Below are 22023 nucleotides of genomic sequence, written 5' to 3'. Positions count from 1 at the left end.
GGCCCTCTCTGGGGTGAGGAGTTCATGCTGTTCATTGGAGTCTTTGTGGCTGTAAGGTACACACACAGCCTTTGGGGTGAGGAATGGGCAGCGGCCTGGAGCACAGGCACCTTCTTCTGTGGCTCTACCAGTCAGGAAAGGTGGAACTCACTGGAGTTTTCCTGGGGGACTGCTTTACGGGTGCAGGTCATGGTGACACTGCTTCTTGCCTGGACTATCTGCTAAAGCCTGGACAGGTTCTCTGGCTTCTCTAGTCTTCTGTTTAGGAGTTAGGTTAGGCCAGTGCTTCTCAGACTTAAACTATGCTAACAAATCACAGGGGTGCATGTTAAAGTGTGCTTTCTGATTTGGCAGATCTGAGTCAGGGCCTGAGAGTCCACATTTCCAACATGGCCCCAGGTGATGCTGCTGGTGCACAGAGCTTCCTTCAAATCACAGGGGTCCATGTCATGATGACATTCATGACTGTATGTGATTCTGATTCTAATTCTTCTTGGTATAATTTAAGTCAGTTTCTGTTGTCCGAGTAGAGGAAGCCCAGCTGGTCTGCACCCTTCTAATGACCTTCTAATGACCCTTCAAATTCTTGGAGATAATTATTGTCGCTCCTAAGCCATCTTATCAGCAGACTAAATATCTTGGCCCCCTTTAAGTTTCCACTTTTCCCTGTCATAATAAATTTTCCAAAGCTCTCTGGACCAAGCTACTTTTAAGTGCAAGATCATTGTGCAAATGGCAGTTTATCTTTGCTTGGCAGAGGCATTTGAATGTAATTTTGGTGGCATTAAGAGATCACTTGGGGAATTTCATCTAACTCTGGTTCCAGACACTGAGAATGCATGTTTACATTTAAACAACTTTTTTTAGACTCCAAAGATCACAACTTCTTCCTTTTTCAACCTGAAAATAAAATTTAATACTCAATTATCTTCCTCAACTCCCTCCCTGTGGCACTCCTGGGAGGACGCACTGGTCATCCCCAGTGCATTCTGGGTAGCCCAATTGCGTTCTGTCACCCCCACCATACTCAGAAGCAGAAACTAAGTTGAGTGCAACTTTTTGACCATCTTCTATGAGGCACTGAGTCACTGAGAAGGCAGTTGAATACATGGTCCCTGCTCTCAAAGAGCTAGAAGCCTGGTGAGGGGACAGACATCCAAGTCTGAAGTTGTCATACAGAGTAAGGGGCCTAGGACAGATTAGTCAGGAGCAGTGAAGGGCAGGGGACCTGCTGGAGAAACGAAGATCAATAATTCAGCCAGAGGACATCCGAAGAAGCTTCACTGAGGGCGTATGAGGAGAGTCAGAAGCTCAGAAAGGCCTAACCCCTTTACTTCCTGCAACCTCTGCATGAAGTTTCTTACCTGCCTTAGGTGCATAAGCTCCCTTACCTGCCTCAGGTACATAAGCTCCCTTACCTGTCCAGGTACATAGCTCTCTTACCTGTCCAGGTACATAAACTCTCTTACCTGTCCAGGTACATAAGCTCCCTTACCTGTCCAGGTACATAAGCTCCCTTTCCTGTCCAGGTACATAAGCTCCCTTACCTGTCCTGGTACATAGGCTCTCTTACCTGTCCAGGTATATAAGCTCCCTTACCTATATCATGTGCATGAGCTTACCTGTCCAGACTTTGGGCTACACTGGGCACAAGAGAGAGTGCTTCTGTTAGGCTTCTTTCCTTTAGGAGAACTTTAGTTTTCTAGACTAGTAATGTAAAAATTACTTGGACCACAAAATGCTTTTTTTCCAATACAATTTTAGTAAATCCAATTTAAAAACTAGATAAGAAGTGGCTCTGGTTGGGATGGGAGCTGATTTTTTTCTTGAGGTCCCTCAAGCAGTTCCACTGAGCTCTGGATTCCAAGGAGCAGTCTGAAAACCTTGGTTCTGGGTCAGTTTTTTTGCTTTTGGCAGTCTTATCAATAGTGTTAGCTTGGTTTTATTGTGGTTTGTGTTGCTGTGTGTTTTTGTATGTTTTGTTTAGTTTTTGTGACAAGGTCTCACTTTTGTCACCCAGGCTGGAGTGCAGTGGTGTGAACACGGTTCACTGTAGCTTCAACCTCCTAGGCTTAGGTGAGCCTCAAGCCCACCAAGCAGCTGGGACTAATTTTAGCATTTTTTTGTAGAAGTGAGGTTTTGTCATGTTGCCCAGGCTGGTCTCGAACTCCTGAGCCCAAGTGATTCGCCCACCTCTGCCTCCCAAAGTGCTGACATTACAAGTGTGAGCCACTGCACCAGCCTGCTGTGTCTTTTTAATATTCTGGATGTCTTGCTCTGTGTGTGTGTGTATGTGTGTGTGTGTGTGTGTGTGTGTGTGTGTGCGCGCGCAGTTCTCCATCAACAATTTGCAGTGAAAATTCAAAACCAGAATTAAAATTAAAAATGAAATCTGGAATTATCCCGTGCGTGATAATCCAACAAAGACGGGGTACATGCCATCAAAAAGTAGGCAAAAGATATGGACAGACACTTTTCAAAAGAAGACATTTGTATAGCCAACAAACATATGAAAAATGCTCATTATTGCTTGTCATTAGAGAAATGCAAATCAAAACCACATTGAGATACTGTTTCACGCCAGTTACAATGGTGATCATTAAAAAATCTGGAGACAGCCGGGCATGGTGGCTCAAGCCTGTAATCCCAGCACTTTAGGAGGCCGAGGTGGGTGGATCACGAGGTCAAGAGATCGAGACCATCCTACTTAACATGGTGAAACCCCATCTCTACTAAAAATACAAAAAATTAGCTGGGCATGGTGGTGCGTGCCTGTAATCTCAGCTACTCAGGAGGCTGAGGTAGGAGAATTGTTTGAACCCAGAAGGCGGAGGTTGTGGTGAGCCGAGATCGCACCATTGCACTCCAACCTGGGTAACAAGAGCAAAACTTCGTCTCAAAAAAAAAAGAAAAATAATCTGGAGACAACAGATGCTGGAGAGGAGGTAGAGAAATAGGAACACTTTTACACTGCTTGTGGGAGTGTAAATTAGTTCAACCATTGTGGAAGACAGTGTGGCGATTCCTCAAGGACCTAGAAATAGAAATTCCATTTGATCCAGCAATCCCATTACTGGGTATATACCCAAAGGATTATAAATTGATCTATTATAAAGACACATGCACATGTATGTTCATTGCAGCACTGTTTACAATAGCAAAGACTTGGAACCAGCCCAAATGCCCATCAATGATAGATTGAATAAAGAAAATGTGGCACATACACACCATGGAATACTACGCAGCCATAAAAAGTGATGAGTTCATATCCTTTGCAGGGACATGGATGAAGCTGGAAACCATCATTTAGAAAACTGACATAAGAACAGAAAACCTAACACTGCATGTTCTCACTCATAAGTGGGTATTGAACAATGAGAACACATGGACACAGGGAAGGGGACACCACACACTGAGGTCTGTTGGGGGGGTGGGGGGCTAGAGGAGGGATAGCAGAGGGTGGGGAGATTGGGGAGGAATAACATTAGGAGAAATACCTAATGTAGGTGACGGGGGGATGGAGGCAGCAAACCACCATGGCATGTGTATACCTATGTAATAATCATGCACAATCTGCACATGTACCCCAGAACTTAAAGTAAAAGAAATGGGGTACATGGAAGACCAATGGAAAAGGCTATATATCATAGGTGCTGGTCCAGAAAACTCCAAGTTATAGCTGAGCATGGGAGGGACAAACAAAACCGTGAGCTTTTTGCAAATATTCAGGCTTCTTATTCACAACCTGGTCAGTTAATCTTGTTAAACCTCCCAATATTTCTTTATAAAAGCTGGTAAGAAAAAATCATCTTATTTTCAGGGTTTAAAATTTGGCAAATTCGATAGGATCTTGCATCCTTTTTCATTATGTCAAAAAGCTAAATGTGATCGCAAGGTGTTTTGAAGGTGGGGTTTGAAGAAAGGAGACAAGTCAAACAGATAATGGAAGAGCTCCACTGGGAGGCGCAGGACGAGGGGCCTCCAGCTTTTAGCTGTGGCTTCTGTCTGCCTCCTACGAAGCTGACCTCAAGGGAGAAAATGATACCCTGAGTGGTGCAACACCCGAAAAGAGGCTGCCCCACACTGATGGGTGGTCCCAGTCTTTAGAAAGGGATCTGAAGAACCCCTTCTGGGCTTGGAGCCAGCTCTAAAAACATAATCATATGAACTATTTAAGATGTCGAGAGTGAAGCGTGTTCAATGTAGAGAGTTTAGACAACACTTTTAACTCTGGAAGAATCCTGCTAGGTATGTGAGGAACTCTAGCAGAGGGAAGGGGCTGCCTGGCAGCTGGGTTCCCCTCCAGGATGGGCATTTGCAGTTGCCTGGGGCTCCTTCTGCCGGCCATACCAAAAACCTGTTGCCCTGGGCAGCGTTGCGAAGGCTGGATGTTGTGGGTCATCAGCGGCATCTCTCTCTGGGGGGATCTGCCCATATCACCATAGCAACCGGAACATACTAAAACAGACTGACTCCCAAACCTTGGGATTCGGCCTCTCTCTCTCCTACTTCCTAGATTTTTCCTCTCCTACTTCCTAGATTCTTGTAAAGAACAGTAGGAATAAGCCCCAAAAGCAGTGCATAGGGAGCCAGTTTGGGTGAACCATTAGAAAAAAAAAAGTTTTTAAGGCCGGGCGTGGTGGCTCACGCCTGTGATCCCAGCACTTTGGGAGGCCGAGGTAGGCGGATCATTTGAGGTCAGGACTTTGAGACCAACCTAGCCAACATGGTGAAACCCCATCTCTACTAAAATATAAAAATTAGCCAGGCATGGTGGTGCATGCCTGTAATCCCAGCTACTCAGGAGGCTGAGGCAGGAGAATTGCTTGAACCCGGGAGGTGGAGGTTGCAGTGAGCCGAGATCGCGCCATTGCAGTCCAGCCTGGCTGACAAGAGTGAAACTCCAACTCAAAAAAATATATATTTTTTAGAAAAAACTGGTGGTTTATGACAAGCCTATTTCAAAGCTGATTGTGTTACTGGCTCTGAGTAATTCACTGTTATGCTAGTTTTCCAAAGGTTTGAGTTCAGGAAAACCTCAAACATAGTGGCTAAGTACTTTTCCTTTCCTTTCCTTTCCTTTTAAAACCCTGTTTATTTTCAGAGCCATTTAATCCATATGTTTTAGATCCATTTCCTTGTTACTCAGCAAAAGGTTGTTTTGCACCAACATTGCTGAGCCGTGAGTGAGCCCGCTCGCCTCTGTTCCGCTCCAACTGGTGCTCGTTGCTGAGCTCCATGCTCACGGCCAGTCAACTCCAAAGCCTTTGATTAGACACAAGGAAACGCAGGCACTAGAAGCAAAAGCAAAATCAATAATATTGACCCTGTCTTTATTTAGAATTTTGCTATTTGGTTCATCATGAAATTTTGGGTGCTGATCTTGATTTTTGAAATGTTGCATTGCACTATTCTTTATATGGATCATTGAGTTTTATGGTGGCCTCTTCAATTTTGCACCCAAGGTGAGTGCCTCCCGTGTCTCACGCTCATCCTGTCCCTGGTAAATCCCACCCACCTCCAGGGCTCATTCTGGTTAGAAGGTCAACATCCCAGTCAGTGTGGATTCTGCTGTGGTCTCCCAGGCAGAGATCAGTACCAGAGACAAGGCAGACAAGCCCTTTGGTGATGCTAAAGGCAACTCTGAGCCCCGTTGATTTGCATTTGGGGTGTGGGACTCCCAGAGAAGGTGGAGAAGACAGGAACACGTGTACTCTTCAGACTTGTGATCTGAAGCTGCAAGGAGAACCTTGCTTCCCTTTCTTTTTGGAGAGGACAGGAATTGTGGTGCTCCACAGCACAGTGTTTTGCAAATTCTATTGGGCTGATGTGTCACTGGTCTGTGACTTCTTAAAAAGCCACTGAGTTCATCAATCCTCAATTCAGATTTCTCAATTCCATTCCTGGTACTGACAGAGAAACTTTGGCTTTGGGACTTGCATATGCAGGGATTTCTTCTTGCTTAAATGGTTCTTTAGAAATAAAAAGGCATGACCATCTCAGTGGTGTCTGTTTGGTTGGTAGCTTTGAAGAGGCTTGGAGATTCCTCTGACCACATAATTGTAGGTTGTGTATATGCATGAACTTTCCAGGTGACTGAGAGACAGCTGAAATCTGTTTTGTGTTTTAAAATCATGGTGTACTGTTACAAATCGTAACACATTAACATATCCTGGAATTTTCTGCGAATGGCCATGTAGCGAAGTTCATTTTCACTTTAAACATCTCCATATAAAATTTCTTTAAATAAAAAGCTATTTTTGACACACAGAAAAGATTATCGTTCCATTGAATCTTGGTTAACAGGCATGAACTCCCGCTTCTGCTCTTTGAGGTTGTTTGAGGACACCACCCCTCTGAGCTCAGGGGGAACGAGGGGAGAGTCACTAATTAAATAGAGCCCTGCTCATGGAGGGCCCTTGGTGGCCACTGTGGGATATGTGGTGCTGAAGTCTGTGGTTTCCCTCAATAGAGATGGCTTCTCATCTCAGCCATGTTCCAACACAATGAAGAGTCCTTTCTTCATTCAGAGACACGACCCCTACTTGCCTTGAAGGCAGAGACTTTTCATGCTCTGTTTTACTCCCAAGGGCTGGCACATAGTAGGTATTCAAATATTTTAAAAATATATGAATAAATGAGCCCTGCATCTGAGCACCAGCCCCCAAGCATGTACATTTCTCAGTATATTCGGTGTTGACTCTTGGGTATTCTGCTCTGATATTTGAATGAAACTAATGCCCGCTAGTCAATTTCTCAGAGGTCCCTACTCCTCTGTCCTTGTGGTTATTTCCATCATCATTATTAAGATTCAGTGTTTATTGACCACCTAAAACATTCAGACTGAAGCAGAGAGCATTGCATGCATCATCTTATTTAAACTTCCTGACAACTGTGAACAAGACATGGTCCCGTTTTGCAGATGGAGAAGACTCAGGAAAGCTGTAACCCTCACGCAGCTCCAGGTGGAGGTCACTCGGCTCAAGGTGGTGGAGTTGGAACTTGGACCTCTGTCACTGTGAGTCCAAAAGCTCTTTTTAATAACAATGTTGCTCGAATCTTGAATTTTGAAAAAGCATGTTTAGGGGAATATGAGAATTCACAGTAGATCAGTTTTATAGAATAGTATTCATAGAGTTGAATTCATTGAGAGTAATTGCAACCTGAATGCATTCAGCGTTGACCCACCAATTCTTTCTAAACACTTGGGATTCAGAGATGACTCCACTGCATCTCCCTCAATGGAGAAGCTCACAGTTTAGTTGGGGTGACAGACGGACATTCAGCTACCTACAATCCATGCTGTAACAGACACATAAGGCAACACAGAAGCAGTACAAAGTGATGGTAAACTACTCTGCTGGGGAACGAGACAAGGTGTCATGGAGGAAGTGATATTTGATTGGGCCTGAAAGGACAGTACAATTTCTCCCAGGCCAGAGAAGAGAGGGTTAAGAAGGAAGGAATATCCTGAACTGCATGAAGAGGATCCAAAAAATGGATATTTAGAGAAGAACTTTCCTGTGGCTGGAAATGAGATCACCAAGGTGGAGCAGGGCTGTAGATCCTTAAAAGCTGAGTCAGGGAGTTCAGCCTTTCACCTGAGTGAAGTCTGTGCTCAGCGGGTAAGCATTAGGCCCTTGTTCCTGGTGGCAGGTGGCTAAGGTTGGGCTTGCCTTCCTCCCTCCCAAGGGTGGTGTCCTTGGTAGGAAATACATTCTAGAATCCCAATCCTTGCTCTAGAATAGTGGATAATGTAGCTGCTAGGGCTTGGAAAATACCCTTGAGCAAGAAGGATAACTGCACTGCCCAAAGTGAATTGTTGGTACCGGGGTCATAGGGTCCAAAAGGCAATAGAGAGAACATTAAATTAGAGACATTTCAGGGGTGTGCTGTCCCAAGTCACTGCCAACATGAGCTCTCTTTCCTCTGCAAGTAAAGGCTCCAAGCCTTTGGGGAAAATTTTCCAAGCCTCCTAATCCCAGACCTTGTCTCACAACATCCCTTTGGACTGATGCGCCCATTTCCTGTATCCAACCTCAGGGATGGGGTGAGGAGGGTTTATCCTGTGGGCTCTGTGCTGACTTTTCATAAGCTGTGCAGATACTGTGATTTTTTTCATAATTCTTCATCAATTCTTGGGCAAATTTCTAACTGCCTTGTTGACTGTCCTGTAGCAGAGGTGGCAGAGAGAACATGGGTTAAAAGGACAGCACTTCAAGTGAGACTCACCTTTGGGAAGGAGGGAGTAGTCACCATGAAGGTGACCCAAAGTAAACGGCAGTGGTTACCATTGAATGGCAGAACCCTGGTTATCACAGCTGGGTTTCCCACAGGGATCTGATCTGTGTTACCCACAAGATCAGAACAATTTATCACTAATTATGGTTTTGAATATGAAGCTTAGATGAGCACTTCCTAAAATGCGTTTCTCAGGAGCATCGCTTGTTCATGCTGTTACCAGATAGTCTGAGGTCAAACATGTTTGAGATAAACTGGGCTAAACAAAGTCACCCTGTTTTCACTTTCCAAGATCTTCTCAATGCCTTTGTAAACCAGCGTGCACCGTGGCTCTCTGGGACAGGTGCACAGTGTAAATGCACTATGGGAGGTGCATATCCCAGATGTGCTGGTCTAGAGAGTTCCCTTTCTATTTTCACAGAGGACTTTGTGAGACTTGGGTGCTGTGGGACCTATGTTGGGGAAACACTGAGCTAAATATTTACGCGTGGAATAGGGTGAAAAACACACCAAGTGCGACTGGGCATCCCTGCCAGAAACTCTTCATAGGTGCTCATTACGGTTTGATGAACACTAGGGCCCTCTTTGAACTTAAATAGAATCCTTTTGTCAAATTCCTTTTGTTATCTTTATGATTTTATTTTTAGGTCGATGTGTTGCCCGAGTGTGTTCCTGATTTTCGGGATTTGAAAAGTGGGACAACTTGAGGTCAAACACCCTCCAGCACTTTATCTTTGCTTTTCTGTCATCTGTAACTTTTCTGTGGTTTAATCACGGATGACCTAGGAGGCCTGCTTGGCTTCTAGACAAGGCAGGAGCTTGTTCCAAATGGTCTCCAATCAGACACTTCTCCTTCACACAAATTAACAGCGAGCTTGCAGACACTTATAGTATCCCTGTTCATGTGACTACTTTTTCAACCAGAAGTTTTCCCTTTGCCTGTCTGACTCATTCACTCATTTATTCCCGCATTTAGCCATTTACTGAAGTCAGCTTATAGTACTGCAGAGGCTGCTAGGCTCTGGGGATGCAGCCTAGCACTGGGGTTGCAGCAGTGTCCAAAATGAGCTGGGACCTGCCTGCATGGAGCTTAAAGTCTAGGGCACAGCTCGGGGGGGCAGTGGGAAGTTGGGGAGGAATAGCATGGGGAGAAATGACAGATATAGGTGATGGGGAGGAAGCAGCAAACCACAAAGCCACGTATGTACCTATGCAACAATCTTGCATATTCTTCACATGTATCCCAAAACCTAAAATGCGATAAAATATATATTAAAAAATAATAATAAAGTCTAGGGCAGTGCTGTCCAGCAGAGGTATCATAGGTGACACATTTGGGATTCTGAGTTTTCTAGTAGCCCCACTAAAACAAAGTTAGAAACAGGTGAAACTAACTTTAATTATATACTTTACTTTCACCTCATACATCCAAAATATTGTCACTTCAACAGGTAGTCACTATAAAAAGTAATGAGACTGTTTACATTCTTTTCATACCAAATCTTCAAAACTGGTATGTATATTCTGCTTACAGCACATCTCAATTCAGACCCGCCATGTTTCCAGTGCTTAATAGCCTCAGGTGGCTAGTGAAACAATGTAGGTCTAGGGAGAGAGACAAATATAAAGAAATAGATATGGGCTGGGCGCAGTGGCTCACACCTGTAATCTCAGCACTTTGGGAGGCTGAGGTGGGCAGATCACAAGGTCTAGAGATCGAGACCATCCTGGCCAACATAGTGAAGCTCCGTCTCTACTAAAAATACAAAAATTAGCTGGGCATGGTGGCATGTACATGTGGTCCTAGCTACTTGGGAGGCTGAGGCAGGAGAACTGCTTGAACCTGGGAGGCAGAGGTTGTAGTGAGCCAAGTTTGTGCCACTGCACTCCAGCCTGGTGACAGAGCAAGACTCCGTCCCAAAAAAAGAAAAAAATAGATATGAAAAAATCATGGGTATATGTGATTCCAAACTGTGGTCAGTGATATGAAGCAAAGTTGAAAGTTTCCAGGAGAGAAAACGGGATCTGGTGCACGTGGCTGGTGGAAGTAGAAGTGGGAGCAGGGAGAGAAAGCCTCTTTTGGGAAGTAACATTTAGGCAGAGCCTAGGAAGATGGTGAGTAGAAACTGGAAAAACCAAGGGAGGGGGCAAGAATGTGCTAGGGAATGAGGATGTGGAGAGGACCCAAGACACAGAGCAAGAGAAGCCCATACTGGCTGGGGAAAGTGAGGTGAGGAGCAGGACTGAAGGGGAGACAGGGGTGAGGGGCAGCAGGGCGATCATGCAGCATCTTGTAAACCAGCGCTTAGGGCTGTGAACATTATCCTGAAAGTAATGGGAAGACATGAAATGCTTTCAAGCAGGGGAGTTACATTATCTGATTTGTTTTGTTTTGTTTTGTTTTTTTAAAGGGATCCCTGTGGCTGCTCTGTGTCTGGGTAGGTGGAGGTGATAGGCAATGGTTAGCAAAAATAAATGCAGGAAGATAACAGGGGATGCTATGGTGCTGGGCTAGGGGCCTGCTGGTGGTGGGTTGGAGTGGAGGCAGTGGGGAAGAAGTGTGTGTGGATCCAGCTGGTGTTTAGGAGACGCAGTGGACAGATGGAACGGTGCATTAGACATAGGGTGAGGGACGGGGAGGTGTCCAGGAGAACTCCCAGGTTGTGGGATGAGCACCGTGGTGGATGAGAGAAGACTAGAGTGGGTTTGGGTTTCAGATTGGACCCCAGGACACCCTGGGCATGGCCACGCAAGAAACCTCGCATCTTTTCAACAGAAGTTATTCATTGTGCAGCAGCTCAAACCTGTCATCCCAGTGCTTTGAGAGGCCAAGGTGGGAGGATTTCCCGAGTCCAGGAGTTCAAGGCCAGCCTGGGCAACATAGTAAGACCCCATCTATAAGAAAAAGAAATTGCCAGGTGCTGTGGCTCATGCATGTAGTTCTAGCTACTTGGGAGGTTGAGGCAGGAGGATCACTTAAGCCCAGCAGTCTGAGGCTGCAGTGAGCCATGATTGTGTCACTACACTCCAGCCTGGATGACAGGAGAAAAATTTTTTAAATAATATGGAGTTTTTTGTTATTATCTCTGAGGAAATGATAAAAAATTACCTCTGATTTATTTTACAATTTATTATTGCAGTTATACATAGCTTGTACCAGAAAATATGTTCACAAAGAGGTGCCTTTTCCCACAACTTTAAACTTTGAAAACAGGATTTAATCAGAGTTTAGCTAGGATTTTATTTTGATTTATTTGTTTGTTTTTAAGATGGGGGTCTCACTATGTTGCCTAGGCTGGTTTCAAATTCCTGGGCTCAAGCGACCCTCCTGTCAGCCTCCCAAGCAGTTGGGACTATATGTGCGTGCCACCATGCCTAGCCTTAGCAAGTATTATAAAGAGAGCTTTGAATTAGCTTCTCTTTGTGGACTACACTCAGAACTATAGAGTGCTTAGTAAATGGATAGGGCTGCAGTGAAAACCACTGTCATTAATGTGTGCTCTTAGTGGGTCCATTTTTCATCCTGGAGAGCTCTGTTGGAGACCTTGAAACCCAAGATGTATTCGAAAGGAGACTGCCAGGAAATGAATGAGCAGACTCAGGGTATTCTGATGAAATACTCTTATCACAAGACTCTTGGTGCATGCTCCATGTCCCACTTACATGTGTGATAAGCCACCAATGCATTTATAAGTCTGAGCTGTTTCCCGAAAAAGATACCAAGGCTTGAGGGCTCTGAGTCACTGCCAGGTAGATCAATAAAGCCATGAGATGCTGCAGTTGCTTAGACCATCTATTGAGCAAGCGTTGATTAATCAGCCACTCTACCCCAGACATGGAGAACGCAAAACCCAGTAATTGATGCTCCTACCTTTCAATCTGGGTACGGGGTGAGCGAACCTACCTTTCAATCTGAGTGGGGTCATGTGGACACATGAGGTTGACACATTTTATGTCCATATAAGGCAAAGAGTGGGCAGAAAAGTGGAAGGACCTCATTATTCTTGGGGGAATTAATCTTTCACTTGAACCTTACAAAGTATAGTAAGAATTTGTCTGCTGATTAGAGAAGGCACTTTAGGGAAAGGGCAGTTGGATAACAGGGTACATGAAAGGAGGTATGAGTGGTTCAGTGTAGCTGGCGTGTAAGGATGAAGCCAAATGTGGAGAGAGTCGGGGCTCTGGCATCAGATGCCCAGAGACGTCTTATTAGGTGAGGCTTGGAAGGGCTCCTATGACGCTTGATGGCCCCAGTTTAACGAACCTGGCCAGAACTGCCTATGGGAATTGTGCACAGCAACTTGTGATTGTCAGAAATTGAGAAGTGGAGGTGATTGCAGATAGTTGTAGGTGATTATAAATAGGGTACAATGCGTATTTGAATATAATCTGGGATCACGGTATCTTTGGGATAGACACAACCTCCATTGCTATTTGATGCCACAGGGAACACCTATGGTGTCCCGGTGCTTTGCCAGCTGTGAGCAGTGCTGGTGTGCTGGGGTAGGGAGGGTGCAGGAAGGACAGCTGGGATGCTCATGGTCTAACGGGATAGAGAGATGTGTATGTATGAAAAGCAACAGTCACACCATTCACCAACCTCCAGTTCCTCTCTTTTCTGGACACAAGGGAGGAGAATGCACTCCATGCTTCAGATATTAGTTGTGGCAAAGTGTCTTGTTCTAGTCAGTGACACATGAACAGAAAACATGTGTATCATTTCTAGAAGAAATGTACAAAAACTAACACATGATTCTTCAGCTCCTCTTTCCTTTGCTGCAGTGACTAGCGATGGTTGGGATGGAGGGGCCAGCCTGGGTGCTTAGGTGCACATAACAGTCCAGGGTCCTCCATACACCACAGTGGACCTGGGGACCAGGTGAGAAGACAGCCCTGCAGTTTGGGGTTCTTCATTACTATGGCAGGGCATAACCCATCCTCACTAGTAAGCAATGCCAAGCAGTCTCCAGGGTGTTTTAGGCCACTGTGGAGAAAGGAAATGCTCCTTCATTAAGTAATTCATTCCCCAAACATTTGGATCTGTGCTCTAAGCACTGTGTAAAACCATCCTGATTCTAAGACTTTTGGAGGAAGGAGCAATAACTAGGAGTTGGAATGGTCAAGAGAGACATTTTATTACTTTTTTACAAAGAATGTACATGGTGCATGTGTATAGACATATTCCATGTTTCTGTTATTTAAACCATGTAACCACAATTCTTTAGTTCCTCTTTCCTCTGCTGCGGTGACTGGTGATGTCCTGGATGGAGAGGCCAGCTTGAGTGTTTCCTTATCACTTGGAAATTACAGAAATGAAAAAAGAAAAACCCATAATCTTACTACTTAAGATAGCCACTTTAAGAATTTTGAAGAATATTTTTCTAGTGTTGTTATTGTATTTTTTACATAATGTTGATAGAATTTTACCTTATACATAACACATTTTCAAGTTTTTTCATAAGCATTTTTAGTTTTCAAAATCATATTTTTAATTGCTATAAAATAACATCAAATTTTTACTATTAAATATTTTAAATGACCATTTAATACATATTTTCCCAAGTTTTGCTGATTTTCATGGAAAGATTTCTAGAAGTATAAGTAAATGAGCAAAGAAAATGGCCTCCAAAGATTTATTCAAATTAACACTCTCAATAATTGTGTACCACAGTTTTATTTACACTGATATTTGATATTACCATAATTTAAAAAGTAATTTTACTGGGTGAAAAATCATAGCTACTAGGTTTGTATTTCTTTGATAACTGGGGAGGTGCAGATCATCCCATCATTTGTTTACTGGTTATTTTTCATTTTCAGCATTGTGTATTCATATCATACACCTATTTATGAGGTATTCATATTTTCCTTGTTGGTGTATCTGATCTTGTTAAATATTTGAACAGTTTTCTCTCCCATTCTTCTCTTTTGGTTATTTTGCAAAATATGTAAAATGTTTTCATGCAGCTCAATGTGTTGATCATTTACACATTGATTGCTTTTTTAATGTACAATTCTAGAACCTTCTAGAGGTCCTGTGGATTGATTTTTAAGTTCTTTGACCTATCTCAAATTTATTTCAGTTCCTGGTGCAAGGAGAAACTCTAGCACAATTTTCCCTGCAATTTGCTAACTTGTTATCCCAGGACAATTTCATGGAGCAATCTTTCTTTTATTTGTTGATTTGTGCTGCCAGTAAAAGTGTATTTGATCCAGTTACCAGTGTGGAAGATGACAGAAATGAGATAAGGCTAGCACAGTGGGAATTCCGCCAGACATTGGATCTGGCCATCTGGGCAAACTTCAGAGATTCCATCTTGGCAGACCAGGCCTGGGTGTGTTTCAGGTCTTGCAGAGACACGGCCAGCTGAGGGATGTTCCAGACTAAGGATTTAGTCAAGTGAGGATTGGCCTGGAGTGGCACACTGGGCAGCCAGCCGCCTTGCGAGTGCTAGATGTGGGCAGGCCCTGCACAGCGCTGGTTGGGAGAGGAAATAGAGGGCTCTTCCCTAGGGCCTCATCTGTGTTTCTCTCAATGAGTTGAGGCCTGAGAGGGGCCACATTGGAACTCCCACTTGGGACTTCAGGCTAGGGAAGGCCTGGTCTGGAGATAAGTCACAATTTTGAGTGTCATATGTAGTCTCCTCTACAAAATGGGAGTTGATGAAAAGTTTATTCACAAGTAGTGTATGAAATAGACTAACCTGCACAATCCTGTTACATAGCATCCACCCAAAGGAAAAGACATCACTATATCAGTATCAACGAGATACTTGCACTTATATTTTTATCACAGCATTTTTGATAATAGCAAAGATATGGAATCAATCTAAGTGTCCATCAGTGAATGAATGGTTAAAGAAAAGGTGTACAAACACGATGGAATACTATTCAGCCACAAAAAATAATGAAATCCTGTCTTTTGCAGCAACATGGTAGTATAACTAGAGGTTATCATCTTAAGTGAAATAAGCCCTGACTTGATCAAAAATTTTGTAAGGAAATTTATTAGCTTTTATTTTTTAGAGAGACAACGTTTCTCTCTGTCACCCAGGCTGGAGTGCAGTGGCATGATCAGCCTCAAACTCCTAGGCTCAAGCAATTCTCCTGCCTCAGCCTCCTCAGTAGCTGGGACTACAGGCACACACCACCATGCCAGCTAATTTGTGTGTGTGTGTGTGTGTGTGTGTGTCTGTGTGTGTGTAGATGGGATCTCATCATCTTGTCCAGGCCAGTCTTGAACTCATGGACTCAAGTGATCGTCCCATCTCAACCTCCAAAACTGCTGGGATTACAGGCATGAGTCACTGCACTTGGATAGAAATTCATTAATAGCCTGTATTGAAGGGACAGCTGAAATCACCTCACCATCCTCTCGGTTTCCAGAATACCTCCATTCTTATAGCCCATGTGAGTTGTATGGTGGGGTGTGGTTGTATGTCTATTCTCTCCCTCTGCCTGGGACTGCCAAGAGAGCAGGGCTCACGTCATTATTCGTAGAATCTCAGCTCCTACTGCAGGATCTGACAGAGTCAATGACTGCTACCTTTGTGGAATGAATGAATGAAATCATTAATGACTGAATGTGGCTGGCTTTTCCATGTCTTCCCACAGCTGGGATACTTAATATTAGTTGAGGTAACTACTTTTAAACTGTTGGTATTTCTCTTTGATAAAATCTTGGGAAAACCTTGATTTCCATGTCATTTTACTTTGGGACTTTTTCCTAAATCCAGGCTTTATTTTTCATCAAACACGCCATGATGTTGCTCTTAAGGGGTCTTTACAAATTATCATCATGCTCTTGAGGGAGTCTTTTGAAAACCTTACATTAGATCAGAGTTAGAGAAGAAATTCACATTCTAATAGATTTGCAAGGTAATTGACATTCTCGCCATCTCTGATCATATCTGAAATATTTCGGTACTTGATGTGGGGGCAGAAACATTGAGTTTACACATTCTAATAACTTTCCGAAAACCTGTTATAAAGTAAAACTGTCGATCTGGGGGTTTGGGGATACAGCTCAGCCTTGGGGCCCAGGGCCTACCATAGCTGGGCTACCTACCCCTTCCTCTCCAGCTTCTTGTCTAGCTGCTTCTCCCTTTCATTTTAGACTCTAGCAACATCCCAGGATTGTGAAGATCCTCTTGATGCAGTGATGCTTTTTGCCATCTTGCTGTTGTAAATGCTGCTTTTTCTGTTCAGTCATCCAGCAAACTACTGTTCATTCTTCCTGACCTGTTGAGGCATCCCTTCCTCTGTGAAGAGTTCCCTCTCTCCTTCCCCAATGTGTCAGTAAGCTATGGCTGTGTAACAAACCACCCTCAAGGCAGTGGCTTAAAACAACTGTGTATTATTGTCCTGTGGGTCAACCAGCTGGTTCTGCTGATGTGGACAGGCTTGGCTAATCTCAGCTCCCTCCTGTGACTATGGGCAGGACAACTGGAGGCTGGCTGGTCTAGGATGGCCTCATTTACGTGTTCGGCATTGGGTGGTTCTCGATTCAGTGGATGAGGGTGACTGGACCATGTGTCTCTTATCACCCAGTAGACTAGCCTGGGTTTGTTCTCAAGGTGACTGATGCTGTTTGTTCTGTGTGAGAGAAGGAAGGCATGCATGCCCTCTGGAAGCCTGGATCTCAAAACTCAATGGCACACCAGCACTTCTGCTGCATTCTTTTGGCTGAAGCCAGCTCAGTTCATATTCAAGGGAAGGGGATTCAGCTTCTACCTTTTAATGGGAGAAGCTGCAAAGTTGCATTGCAAAAGACAAGGACCTGGGGAAAGGAGAGAAGGATGAGCAGACTGGTTGATTGATTTTTGTGATCGATCCACTACACCCACCTTTGATAGAGTTACTTACTCTGCAGCACAGTTGGCCTTCCATACTGAGGGCTCCATACCTATAGATTCAACCAACTGCAAACAGAAAATATTTGAAAAATGTTTGCATCTGCACTGAACATGTACAGACTATTTTCTTGTCCTTACAGGATAATAATACAGGATAACAGCTATAGATGTAGCATTTACATTGTATCAGATATTATAAGTAATCTAGAGATGATTTAAACTATACAGGAAGATGTATTTAGGTTATATGCAAATACTACACTATTTTATATTAGGGACTTGAACATCTGGAGATTTTGATATCTAAGGGAGCTCCTGGAACCAATCTTCAGATACCGAGAGACAAGAATTACTCATACAGGGTCACATTGCATTGCTTCTTTGAGTCCTAATTCTGCCAACATGGCCTGGTACTTAATCTCAGGCTTCTATCCTCTGAGTGCAGTAACAAGACACAGGGCTGGCACCTGAGAGTGGGGGTACCCAGGAGACAGGCACCCTAAGATGGAAAAGGGACATGTATACAGAATCATGGCTGGATGTCCTGAAGACTGGTTTAAGCCATCAATGGCTGCTGGGCAGCGCCAAAGCCCAAAGGAAGCCCTGTAACCCCTTTTGCCCTTCCTGATGGCTCTGCCTCTGCCTTCAGCTGGGCATGGGCAGGCCCTGCCCACTGAGGCTCCAGCCCTTACCCACAGTGTCAGCAATGCAGCCCCCAGAGGGTCCGCTCAGGCCCTGCCCACACACCCGGATGTTGACAGGGGCATGGCTTCAGTGCCAGCTCTAATGGATGGTCTCATCGCTTTTAAAATAATGACCATGGGGCGTGGGCTGGCGAGAGCAGTGACATCACTTTCCTGCAATTCTGGGTCAGCTCCTGCTGCTTTTCTCTGTATCTTTGAATGACTGAAATAAATCTCCTGGTTGGGTCTATTTCCTGGAAGACTTATGACATGTTCACATGCCTATCTTGGAATGTGGTCAGGAGAGAAATGGCTTTGGACTCAGAGGTCCTGGGTTCAGGATTCTGTGACTAGCTTGCTATATGAACTTGGACTAGCAACTTACTTCTCCAGGCCTGTGTTTTCTCAATTGTACAATGGTGGGAGGACCACCCTTGGTTTGTAAAGGAATGGTGAGGACGAACTGGGGTCTTTTATCAGAGCCACTATCTTAGTCAGTTTGAGCTGCTCTAACAAAGTTTCATGGATTCAGTGGCTTATTAACAGCAGGAATGTATTTCTCACAGTCGTGGAGAAAGTTGGGCTTTGGAGGGCTGATTCTTCATTCATGCTTCTCAGAGCCCTAAGGAAGAGAGTGATTCCTCAGCTCAGTTGTGAACTGCTCCCACCACTCTGTACTTCCTCATGTAAAGAGGCCAGACTTTACGTCATGGCCTGCCACCCCCACACAGTTGTACAGAACCTCCCTTGGGGCCATAGGATGGCTGGATGCTGTCCAGTCACCTACAAGGAGGATATTGGGACAGCATTTCTTCCCAGAACGAGTGTGTGTATTTCAGAAAGCTGTGCATTGCTTCCCATGGTCATCCGGTCACCAGGCAGAAATGCTACTCTCCTGATAGATGTATGGAAAGTATGCAATTCAATTTTGCCCCAAAGTTCTAGGTGTTGGATTAGGAAATGCCAAACTCAAAACATTTAACTTTAGAATTTATTTTAAAGATAACATAAAAATGAAAAACATCTCAGAAGCAGCAACATATTATAATGGAAAGTTCCCCGGACTGGACGACAAGGTGGTGAAGGTGACAGTGATGACACTGATGGCCAGACACTGTGATGAGCATTTGCATTCATTATCTGCCTTAGTCTTCCCAATAGCCCCAGGTAACTGGTTCTAGACTACCCAGAATATCTAGCTAAGAAAAAAATGGGCTGAGAGAGGTTAAGCAACTGTTCCAGCTATTCTGTGGTGTGGGAGAGGTCTGCTGTCTGAGCACAAGTCTCTCTTGCGCTCCGGCCCCACAGGTCTCTGCTTTGCCTCTGATCCATTTTCCGTTGTGGGTAAATGGCTGTCTTTGGAATGCAATGATTCCATCTAGAATATAAATCAGTAGGACCTTATATTCATCTGTTCTCATGCTGCTAATAAAGACATACCTGAGACTGGATAATTTCTAAAGAAAACAGGTTAAATGGACTCACAGTTCCACAGCTTGGGAGGCCTCACAATCATGGTGGAAGGCAAAGGAGAAGCTAAGGCGCATCTTACATGGCAGCAGCAAGAGAGCTTGTGCAGGGAACTCCCCTTTATAAAACCGTCAGGTCTTGTGACACTTTTTCACTCTCAGGAGAACAGCACCAGAAAGACCTGCCTTCATGATTCAATTACCTCCCACCAGGTCCCTCCCATGACACATGGGAATTATGGGAGCTACAATTAAAGATGAGATTTGGGTGGGCAAACCATATCGGACCCCAAGATCTTTTTTCAGCTCTAAAGTAAACTCTGATCCTTGTGACTGGCATCTTGTAGAAGAAAACAATGCCTTTTCCTTGCCTTATTTGTAAATATCACGGCTGCACAGTCAGAGAATATGAGAGACAATGTCTCTTTTATTTTGAAGACATAACCGTGCTTTGGTGGAAAGAGTTCTAGACGAAGAGCCAGGAGGCCTAGGTTTTACTTTTAGCTTCAATACCGTGTGGTCATGTGACCAGAGGAAGGTTGACTCTTCTGAACCTCAGTTTCTCCACCTGAGAAACAAGCAGCTTGCACTGCACTGGACTGGACTGGCTCTAGGCTCTTGTCGGCTCTGACATCTGGACAAGGATGCCAGAAGCTTCGCCTGCTGCTCCAGATGCCCCAGGAGAGGTTTCCATGCAGGATTTCAACTTGCTGAACGCACCTGTGTCTTTCTTAATGAATGACCGGGATTCCTTCACAGGTGAAAATCTCAAAACCTCTGTGAAAGTCTCTAATGTCAGAGCAAACTCATCTTCCTCGTGTGATAAAACCAAGGTCTTTCCTCTGGTTGTTATTAAGTGGAGACAGAGTTCTTGTCATAGTACCTGAACTAGGGGACGAGCAAAAGGGCCAAGTAGGAGAGGCTTTTGGTTATTGCTTAATAAAAACAACAATACGTTTTTGGAAAGGCTTTAACTCATCTCTGAAGTAGGAGGTAGTCAGGCCTACATTTCTAGAAGATCCAAAGCTGGGAGCAAGTCACGTGGCTGCACAGAGAGCTACCATGGCTACCCTGGAACTGCACATTTTCCCCTTGTGCGTTTAGCTAGCACAAGAGCCCCAATTCCTGTATCAACACCTACCCTTGCACCAGGTCTCACAACCACATGAAAGTAGGAGAGGTGGATTTATGCCTTAACAGCCCCAAGAACAAGCTTTGTGCTCTGATAAAATCAGTGGCTGACTTAGAGATCACGCCAGCCCTGAAGGAACTGCTTCTGATTTGACAAGGCTGCTGAAGGCTGTTTGCATTCTGTGAGTCAGGTCCGAAGCAAAAGGAATACACAGAAGAAGATGATTATGGGTGTTTTGAAAACCTGCCCCTTCCTGCCCGCCCGGGACAATATTTACAAAGCAGACAGGCAAACAAGCAGACCTTCTTTTCAGGTTTAAATTGCCTGCTGAGCCAGGCGGTTCCCGTGCTGGGGCGCTTTCCCAGCGCTAAGTTAGGTGTTTAAAAAACGCATTTGCCAGGCAGCTGCCTGCCTTCCCTTTGGTGGTTACCCAGTGGTTAGGAAGCTGGGGAGCAGCGTGGCTCTTACCTGAGTAAAATACAGACTCTTTTTAAGGGAAAACATTCCCAAGGATGTCTACTGTTGACTTAAATTACCTTTATTACTATGTTATTTAAATATATACAAACATAAAACTGGGTAGAAATTCCTCAGTGTATAGTTCTTACACACCTATAAATCTAAAACAAATTTACAAATGATATGCAAACAAAACTCTAACATGAATACAATTTAAACTGTTAACATAAACTTGATGTGCCGAATCTGCTGATGTTGGACTTCACAGGAAAAAGTTTTATCTCTCCATTTTCCATTTCACCTTCTCTGGTCTTGGTTTATTTGATTTTGTGTATAAAGGACCATTGTTTGAGTCATCGTGTGTCACTTTCTCCCACTTTTTAATACTGAACTCATATTGGACCCTAATTTATTATTTTATTAAGCTGGTTTCTATAAAAGGAAATCTCCCAATACCTGACACTAAATGTCAAATGCTGGTTAATGGAATATTCTACACAGCGTATTTACGTACTGGTACTGAGTCACTGAATGCTGCTGAGGGCAAAGACAAGGTGTGTAAAACGCATCTGCGAGCAACCAGAATATCCTATAAAACATTTTACTGGGGAGGCTGGCATGCCCATACCAACATGTGTCACGTGTTGACTAGGTTCTTCTGCCACTTAATTCTAATTACTGTGAAAACTTTTAGGCGCCTAGACATTGTTTGACCTTGACTTGGCCCAAGGTATTCACGAATGCAGATGGCACTGAAATTGTGTACAGCACTTCATTACGACGACTTATCCAGTTGATCTAGAGTAATAGGCTTATATGACAGAGCCCCTGAGACTATGTCCACAGGAGTCTTTGGGCCCCAATTCTGAAAAATACTCTGGAGAGCAGCTCATGGTGAGTGCTCGTGGAAGAAAACAATCTCCTTGCAACGTGAGATGGCCCAAGAGAAGAATTTTCTGCCAGGGACCAAGAAAGAGGAAATGGGGATGGATTTGTTCATTTGGTCATTTATTCACTAAATATGCATGCAATGTCATCTTTTTCACATACCTAGCAGAGGACATGGGGAAAGGGTAGTGATAAAATTAAATACCACCACATCCCTGGACAGCTTCTTGGGAGAGTTTGAAAGCTCTTTGCAATTGCCTTCTGAACTAGATTATAAGCTCCAGAAGAAGATTCAT

The 22023-nt window shown here is 44.1% G+C and overlaps 1 protein-coding gene across 4 annotated transcripts in view; it reads left to right on the top strand.

Annotated features, from left to right (window-relative positions):
- The window catches only part of CEMIP (cell migration inducing hyaluronidase 1), a 178189-nt gene that overhangs the window by 5049 nt on the left and 151117 nt on the right, over positions 1–22023 (top strand). For 3 of the 4 annotated variants that reach the window (XM_054257295.2, XM_078326909.1, XM_078326908.1), the window contains one exon: positions 6923–7018. The exons of the other annotated variant lie outside the window; for it this stretch is intronic. The gene's annotated coding sequence lies outside the window, so the exon portion shown is untranslated. The remainder of the gene's footprint in view (positions 1–6922; positions 7019–22023) is intronic. 4 annotated transcript variants of the gene reach the window in all.

Source organism: Callithrix jacchus, chromosome 6 (genome assembly GCF_049354715.1).
Source record: "Callithrix jacchus isolate 240 chromosome 6, calJac240_pri, whole genome shotgun sequence".
Taxonomy (NCBI): Eukaryota; Metazoa; Chordata; class Mammalia; order Primates; family Cebidae; genus Callithrix; species Callithrix jacchus.
The sequence above is the reverse complement of the archived record's forward strand: the minus strand, read 5'-3'. Positions and strand labels throughout refer to the sequence as shown.